The following is an 8,464-nucleotide window of genomic DNA, read 5'->3' as shown; positions in this document are numbered from 1 at the left end:
CTCTCTTAAGAGACATGAGTTAAAGGAAAGAACAGAAAGGCATGTAGGTTTAAGATATTTTAATTAACCAATAATGGAGGTATCTTTGAAACCAGTATTTCAAATTATGACTGTTTAGATGCCTAGGAAGTTTTCATAGTCCAGTGCTTACCACCCTATTACATTTGGAAAATGTATGATGTTTGTTTTTCTTTTCTAAATGAATATAAGCCTGTTCTCAGGCAGATTCATTTTTGGGAAAAGTATTAAAGTTGAGAATCTATAAATTAGTGCCCTTCTCTATGCAGAAGTACCCCATGAAATGTTTTCCCTGTACTCCCAGGGAGTATGTAACCCACTTTCAAGACTTTAGTGTGAGAGTGAATTTTGAAAAATTCTTAAACAACCAATGAATGGAGAACAATGAAGTAGACTATAGATCTAAATTTAAGAGTCGAGCCAAAAGGCAATATTTGAGGACTGAAAGTGAATGAGTTCCTCAAATACAATAAAAGAACCTAAAATAGTGTTTCGAAGGCTGAGCTGTGGAAATACCATATTTTCATGAGAAGAAGAATAACATAACAGTGAAGAGAGTGGGTGGATTTTTTTTGTTCCTCATTGTCTAGAATCTATGCATTCTTCTGTTATTTTTTCTTGGATATCCACTCCTTCACACCTCCCCCCACCCCATTCATGCACTTTTATTTGAGTTAATACTGCCTCGCTCAGGGAAAAGGTAAGATCCAAGTCATGCTAATCAAACCTCTACATGCTTAGATACATTACCCAATCAGAGCCACCAAGTCACAAAGGTATTTTTCCTGGGTCTTCTGAAAGATATTTGTGTTCTTCACCTCTGGACCTAAATCTATAAGGACAAGGTTCAGAACTACTGGCAAGCCTCTTAAAGACAGAGACGAGCAGAAAAGCATCACCTATAAACGGAAAGGACAAATCAGTCTTGACTATACTCTGTGAGCTGTGAGCCCTGGAGAAAACTTCATCCATAGCTCCATTTATATCTAGAATTTTCAATTTTGTAAACTACTAAATTGTTATTTTTCCATCAAATGAATTTGTAATTTTGGGCTCTCTGTTACCTGGGACAAACTATAATTGATACTGGGCACATGTAAACTTTGCTTTCATTTTCTAGAATTGGGTGTTAAAAGCTATAAGTAAGACATTGTTTGCTTCTTTTAAATCACTTTTTCTAAAATTTTAATAACTGTCTTATGGTGGACATATGTGGCTCATTACATTTATATGCTTTAAATAATTAATCGTTTATCAATATGATTAACTCATTCACATATTGTATATATGTATGCATGTATATATATATGTATATATACACATATATATGAATTAATTTGTTTTACTGAAACAACAAAATCAAAATAATAATATATGAAACTATTGATTATAAAAAATGACATACATCTTAGACTGAGTTTTAAGAAATATCTAAGCTTTTAAGTATAATTCAGTACTTTTTTTACTTATATAAGGTTTACTTAACTTTTTCTGAGTATTGCCCTCGAGAATGAGAAAATCAATTCATGACATTATTTCTCAAATGATTAGAAGCTATTCATTTCTCCACTGAGTGCTTCAAAACATCAGAGGAATTTGATATCAAAAACCATTTTGAAAACTTTCATTTGTGCTTTCATCATTTTATGAGTGAAATATATTATTCAATATCAGATAACAATACTTTCAATAAAATATCCTCATTTTGTAATTTTACTTCACTTACTTCTTTTATTTGCTTCCCTTTTCTTTTAGAGAACAGAAAAAAAGTAGACAATCATTGTCATGGCATGTACAAATTGACAGTGAAAGATTTTCTTTTTGGAAAATATGTTCTCTAATCTTGGTTTGGACAATATAGGAAACAAATATATTCACCAAATTAAGATTTTAAAAATTATAATTCTGGCTATTAAGATGGTAAGCTTGAAGGTGATGTCTCTCAGAAATAGGAAAAGATAACATCAGTAATAACATTAGTTATTGACTCCAATGTATATTTGTCTCCCAATATGTTTAATTACTTTAAATACATAAATCTACCACAGGGAAAGCTAAAAACACTCAGTATGGATTTTAATAAGTTTACTGATTATTCCCATTGATAATAAACATTTAAATATCTCAAAATTTCTATTAGACAAAAGAAGGAAAACTGAAACTAGGCTGAGACAACCGCAGAAACTATGGAAATGAAAATTAAATATTTTGTTTTTGCAGATGATTAAAATATATTTTATTAGAAACATCATATTTAAGCTACTGATAGATTCTGTCCACAGATTAAGGTCTCCAATCATAGAGCAGAAATCTCTAGAAAGAGCCTCAGATGAAAAACCAAATGATTTTAGAGGTAGAAGAGGTCTTAGAGATCATCTGGCCCAGTTCTCTAATTTTACAGTTGAAGAAACTAAAGATGAAAGAGGTTAAGAAACTTACTCACACTGCTAATTATTGGCAGAGTTAGGAGCCAAAAGGTCTCTATTTCATTCTTAATTCTGATTCTGATGACCTTCATGACAAACAAATATCAAATTTCTTGGTACTTTAGTTGCCGTTGTTATTAAACTGAGTTAATGTCCCCTAGTTCCTCTATATTTCATAAGCATATTATTAAACTTTGTGTGAGTCATAAGCAATGTACTTTAGCTTCTGTGAAAAGCAAATTATTCCTTATCGTTTTGTTAGAATTTTTTGAGACAAGCACCGGAAAACATACACATAGCTTACCTAAGCAAAAGAGTGAATTGACTAGAATGATATGAGAGGGCTCAGAGGCTGAAAGGTCACTGAACAACTAGCTTGGCATAGTTGAGAATGAGGGTCCTGGAGAAGGTGTTGGGAGTGAAGACAGCTCTACAGTCTCACCTGGCACCAGAGCTAGAATGATTCTCCTCCAGCTGTTCCTTCCACCAGTGGGGCCTTCTACTGGAGATCCAAATTGGGGAAGGGAGAATCGATTGGCTTAGGTTAGATCACAAATGTATTCCCTTTGTTCCAACAAATCAGTGAGAGGAATCTATCACAAAGAGCCTCCAAAGCCGTGTCAGCATCCCTAACAAGAAGAAGGGACTCCTCAATTACTGGCATCCCAAGATGACACTGAGGAAAGAAAGGCAAGTCCCCCAGAGGAAACAGGGATTAGGAAGAGGAAATCATGTGCCGACTAACCAAAACATAATACTTGTCTACTATGACCACCATATATTTAAGTTAACTGGCAAATTTTGCAATTGATGATGTAGCCCTAAAATAAAAACTATGAACTTGAGCCATATGTGCTTTATGTAAAAAAGCAACCTCATATTGTTCTGATGACCAATTCAGAACACTCAACAAATCAATCAAGTTTGCCAGATAAGAAAGCCAAAATATTCAATTTGCTGAGTATGTATGCACAACCTGCTTTCACGATTCTTTTAATATAGCTACCAAGGTTAGCTAAGATTTAAGGAATAAGGAAAAGTGTTTCTATTTGAATTTAAATCTAAACAGTAAACTTATTCCTTAAATTCCTGTTAATCAAGAAACCAATACAATTTGATTTCCCATTGACTTAATTGGACATAGTGTGTACATATCTCAAAGTGCCTCCTTGACCTGGAAGATGTAGGACAGTGAATCGATTCCTCCAATATTAGACTCAGCTTACTTCTCTAGGGCTGCAGTAGCAATCATTTTATTAGAAAGATTGAGTCTCTTAAGCATAATCTTCTTTCCCATCTCTGGCTTAAATTTCTTCACTCTCTGGGAAAATTAAAAAAAAAAAAGATATTTCTAAAATATTAATGGCAACGTGAATGTATTTTTTTTAAAAATATGTATATACAAATTTGAAAATTCTAAAGTAAATAATAGATAAAACAGTAGTCAAAGATGTATGTATGTGTGTATGTGTGTGTGTGTGTGTGTGTATATATATATGTATACATATATATATATACATATTTTTTTTTTTTAGATGTCATGTAAGGCTTCCTCTACTATTTGTTCCCAACTCACCTCCAAACCCCACTATACTTGGGCCACAGTTCATTTCAAGGGCAGTGTGATCTTTTAAAACAAACAATATCATGTTACTCCTCCATATGAATTTTTTCACTGGCTCCTTATACCTTTCAGGTTGGTATGCAACTTTCTTCACACCAAAGCATCCAAAGCCCCTCAGGGTCAGCTCTGTGCTGGCCTCCTTTCCTCAGCTGTCCCTACTTGCCACCGTCATACACTCTGCCATCACCCATGCACAACTTTGAACGTCTCCAAAACTTGTCACTTAATCTTGCTTCTACTTCCTCTACCTACCTAGAAAAGCGTTCCTCCTTCCTGTATTAATCCATCCCTCCTTCCTGTCTCCACTCGTTTCCACTCTCTGATCTAGATCACTTCTTTAATTAACTTTGTTCATTTTGGAATTTTCAGCTCAGGTGTCTTCCCCTCTAGAAACATTTCCCGAACTTCTGGTTTTAGATAGGAGACTTTGTCTTTGGTCTCCTAATATTGCCCTCCGTAGGCTACCATCTTCATAGTTCTCATAACCCTGCACCTGTCCTATGTATTTATAAATCTAACTCCTCTGTTAAAACTGTGAGCTTCTTGAAAAACAGGGAGTGTGCCTTATTCCACTTTGTACTTCCAGTATCTGACACAGTATTTGGCACAAACTGTAATAAATATATGTTTATTGAAGACAATTGCAGTATATGATGCTAAGGAGGCATCAATATTATGGCCATCCTCATCTTCTACCATGCCTGGAAGTAGGTATTATTATTCTTCTATCATCCCCATGCTGAGAATAGGATAACTACATCTTCTCTGCTTAAATAAAAATTATAAAGTGTATTCTGCCATCATCGCATACAAAATGAGGCTTCAGCACTGTTATTCAGTCGTCTGGCCTCTTACCTAGAATGGATGATGACTCTAAGCTTTTCGTTCGGTGTGAAAACCTCGGAAGACTTATTTCAGAGGCAGTCAGGGGATGATAGGAAAAGCATTGCCTTGGATTCTTATAAAGTCTATTTGATAGAAGAACTGGAGGGTGCAAAAACAGAGAGCCAGACCTGCTCTCATTGTGATTTGATGTGACAGTTTCCAAGTGAAAAGCAAAGGACAGATGTGAGGGCAGGTAGTTCCTGCTGCTTTTCAGCAGAATTGAAGCTGTGACTCTTTGCATGCTAAGGGCTCCAAATAACAGCAACAACAACAACAACAACAACAACAACAACAACAACAACACAGATAAAAGAACAGCTCTCCTGTGATACATGCAAATAGATGATGGAAGGGAACAAATGGACTAGAACAAAAGGAGTGAGCCATATTGCAATTTTAAAGGCTACTAATCTTTAGATCTATTTTATCTCAGATTAACTGACTAGTATGGTGAGGCTGAAGAAAGATGAGGTTACTGAAATATTCAAACTCCAGCGTCTTGGTTAGTCTGATCACCAACAGGTTAAGGGTGGGGGTGCTTTTGTTTGCATTTACACAAGAGCCTTTCTCCATTCGAGTCACAAGCAGCGAGTCCAGAGCTTCACACAATACAACATATTTTAAAAAGCTGGCATCATTTGGATTTTCCACCCATAACAAATTTGAAAAGTTGGCATTTACATTCCCTAAAGTATCCATCTATAATGAAAACAATGTCAGAGCCTTAAGCACTTTGGCATTTTCTGGACACACTATAAATATACAGGATATATTTTATCATGTACTGTATGTTAGAGCACAGGGACAAAGAACAAGCACCAGGGAAAATGGTTTGAGGCAATTTTTTCAACATATTTTCCAAGGCCATTTTAAATGACTCCCCAGTCCTTGAACTCCCCGGTGATCATTTTAATAGCAACAAGAACCATTTGGTAACAGGTCTCGACTGTATGCTGCATTTGGCTTTAGCCGATGTAAAGTCTACCGTCTTTTGTTACTAAGGAGACAGTATTCCAGCCTATTATAAAGATATTTAAAGCTTTCCTAGCACTATATCCCTAAAACTTCAGAATGTGCTAAGTATTTCTGCATAGGCTTTTTTCTTTTTAACCACCTATCAAACTTTCAAATTTCTTACATTTAACCACTCTTGACTATTGACTTCATAACAGAAATCCTGTGCTGAAACCCTGGTCAACTAGAGGCATCTGTCAGGATTAGGAAAATACAGATGGTGCTCCAGATGAACACTGCTTCATCTCCTCACCCAGTAGGTTTCATCTTACTGCAACTCACTTTATTATCTGCTCGGGTGATTTCTGGAACCAGAGAAAACAGGGCAAGACTCCTGGAGGCAGACACATACTTATGAAAATAATTTTAGTCTCACCTCTGATCTTTTCTTCCTATTTGAAACTTCAAAGAGACCTGAGCAGCCTGGTGATATTCCAGGCAGGATGGTTGCCATTTATGAATAGCATTGCAAGTACACTACCTGGAGTCCTTTTGATTTGCCAACATCTATCAATTGGATATATTATCCAACAGATGACAAAGCTGCTCTTGGAGAATGTCCTTTTACATAATAGAGGAGACTCAGTCTGCCCAGGATGTATTTTTTTTTTTTTGGCTGAGTGACCGCTCTGCATGTGCTAGATCAAGGTGTGGCACTGCTGGTAGATGCTATGGAGAACTCCACAGAAACAAAGTGTCACATCGTGTGTCACCATGGAAGCGGTATCTTGACAGTGGTATCTGTAAATGTGAAATGTTTAACGATGAATAATTTTGTTTGAAGCCCTTCTTACTCCACATTTCCATGGAAAATGAAACCATGGGAGGCATGAAAATCTCAAAAGGGCCTTTATACATAAATTAATGTGGTAATTCTCTCATTACTATGTTCCGAAGAAGAGCTTCTTATACAAGGCTCTGTGCTTTACCTGCAGTTATAACATGTCTTTGCATTAAGTGTTTTAATAAAATGTGAAATTAGATGATCATCCCCAGTGATATTCAGCTCTTAGTTGAGATACGAAAAAATGTGACTTCTATAGTACAGGAAAGCCAAAGAGATTATTTTGCCCCGATGAAGAGATCATTGGTCAAATGACATGGTTTCCCAGGGGTCCACATCTCTCCATTCCTCAGGAATTTGTTATTACTCTCTCCTGCACCTTTGACAATTACAAATAATTTACAGCTATGGAATATGTATGCTGTCACAAGCTAACCAGTTTAATTTATTCTTTTTGCACATTTAACCAGGTAGTGCTGGGGAAAACAATTATTAATAGTGATAGTTTATGCCATTTTTAACTGTGCTTCTTTCTATTGTAACAGTGACAAGAGAGGAGAAATAGAAGCTTCCTGAGTAACATCGATCTATTGCATGGTGGTAATAATTAGTAATTAGTAATAAGAGACATGAACAATAAAAGGAGATGGAATATAATTCTTTTATAGAGAAAATGACAAAACATCTCTTCGTATGACTCTTTCTAAAATAATGAAATGTTTCTTCAAAACTGTTGAGTTTTTCGTTGGTTTTCAAAGAAAGTAGTATTGACTAAAGTGCAAAAATAAAATCTTCAAACTAATGATGTCAGGGAAGGCTGCCTCAACAGTTTCTTCAAATTGATTATTCTTGTTGAATATTAAAACTCCAATTCTTCCCTAAAAAACAAAAAAAGTAATGCTGAGGTTGATGAACCTAAAAGACAGCCGCAACATGTTAAATACATTAAGTCTTCAACAAAGTCCAATCATTTTTGCTTCCTGATGCTTGCACAGCAGAAGGCTCAGCTCTGAGGCCAATTACCTAATGTGATAGTTTAGAACATGGACTCAGAATTGAGACTTCCCAAGTTCAAATCCTGATTCTGCTGCTAATACCTTGCATAGGTTTCTTAACTTTCCTCCAGCTTAGTTTCTTCATTTACAAATTGAACATATAAAAGTTATAGTCCCATATGAAGATAACATGAGATACTGGTGATAAAGCACTTAGAGCAGGGCTTGGAACATGGTAGATACTCAACAAACGTTAGTTCTTGTCAGACACAGAGTTTTAAGACCTCCCATTAACTCATAAACTCTAGTCCACCAGGACCTCTTTTCACGACATATCATAACTGTAATTTAACTGGACAATGGTGTCATTCCTTAACTGACACACATTTTTAATAAAGGAAGACCTAAAAATTGCTGCATTGAGCTCTCTATTTTCAAGACTGTTAAGGAGTCTAATCTGTGTGACAAACACTAAATAGGTTACATCTGATCAGCTGTATCTCTCTGGGCCTCAAGGACATTATTTTAACAGAATCAGAAGTGCCTCATCTCTGTGGACCCTAAACCAAGATCTAATGACTTGACTCGCTTCCATGGTAGATTTCACATAAGGTGATCGATTTACATCCTGTTGATGAGAGTAAAGAAAATAATGATGAAAAATGCAAAAAAATTCTCTGTGGTTATAACAAAATCACTTGTTATTTTCCTGTTTTTC

This window comes from Pteropus medius, unplaced genomic scaffold (genome assembly GCF_902729225.1).
Source record: "Pteropus medius unplaced genomic scaffold, Ma_sr-lr_union100, whole genome shotgun sequence".
In the NCBI taxonomy this organism is placed as follows: domain Eukaryota; kingdom Metazoa; phylum Chordata; class Mammalia; order Chiroptera; family Pteropodidae; genus Pteropus; species Pteropus medius.
Note: the sequence above shows the minus strand (reverse complement) of the source record.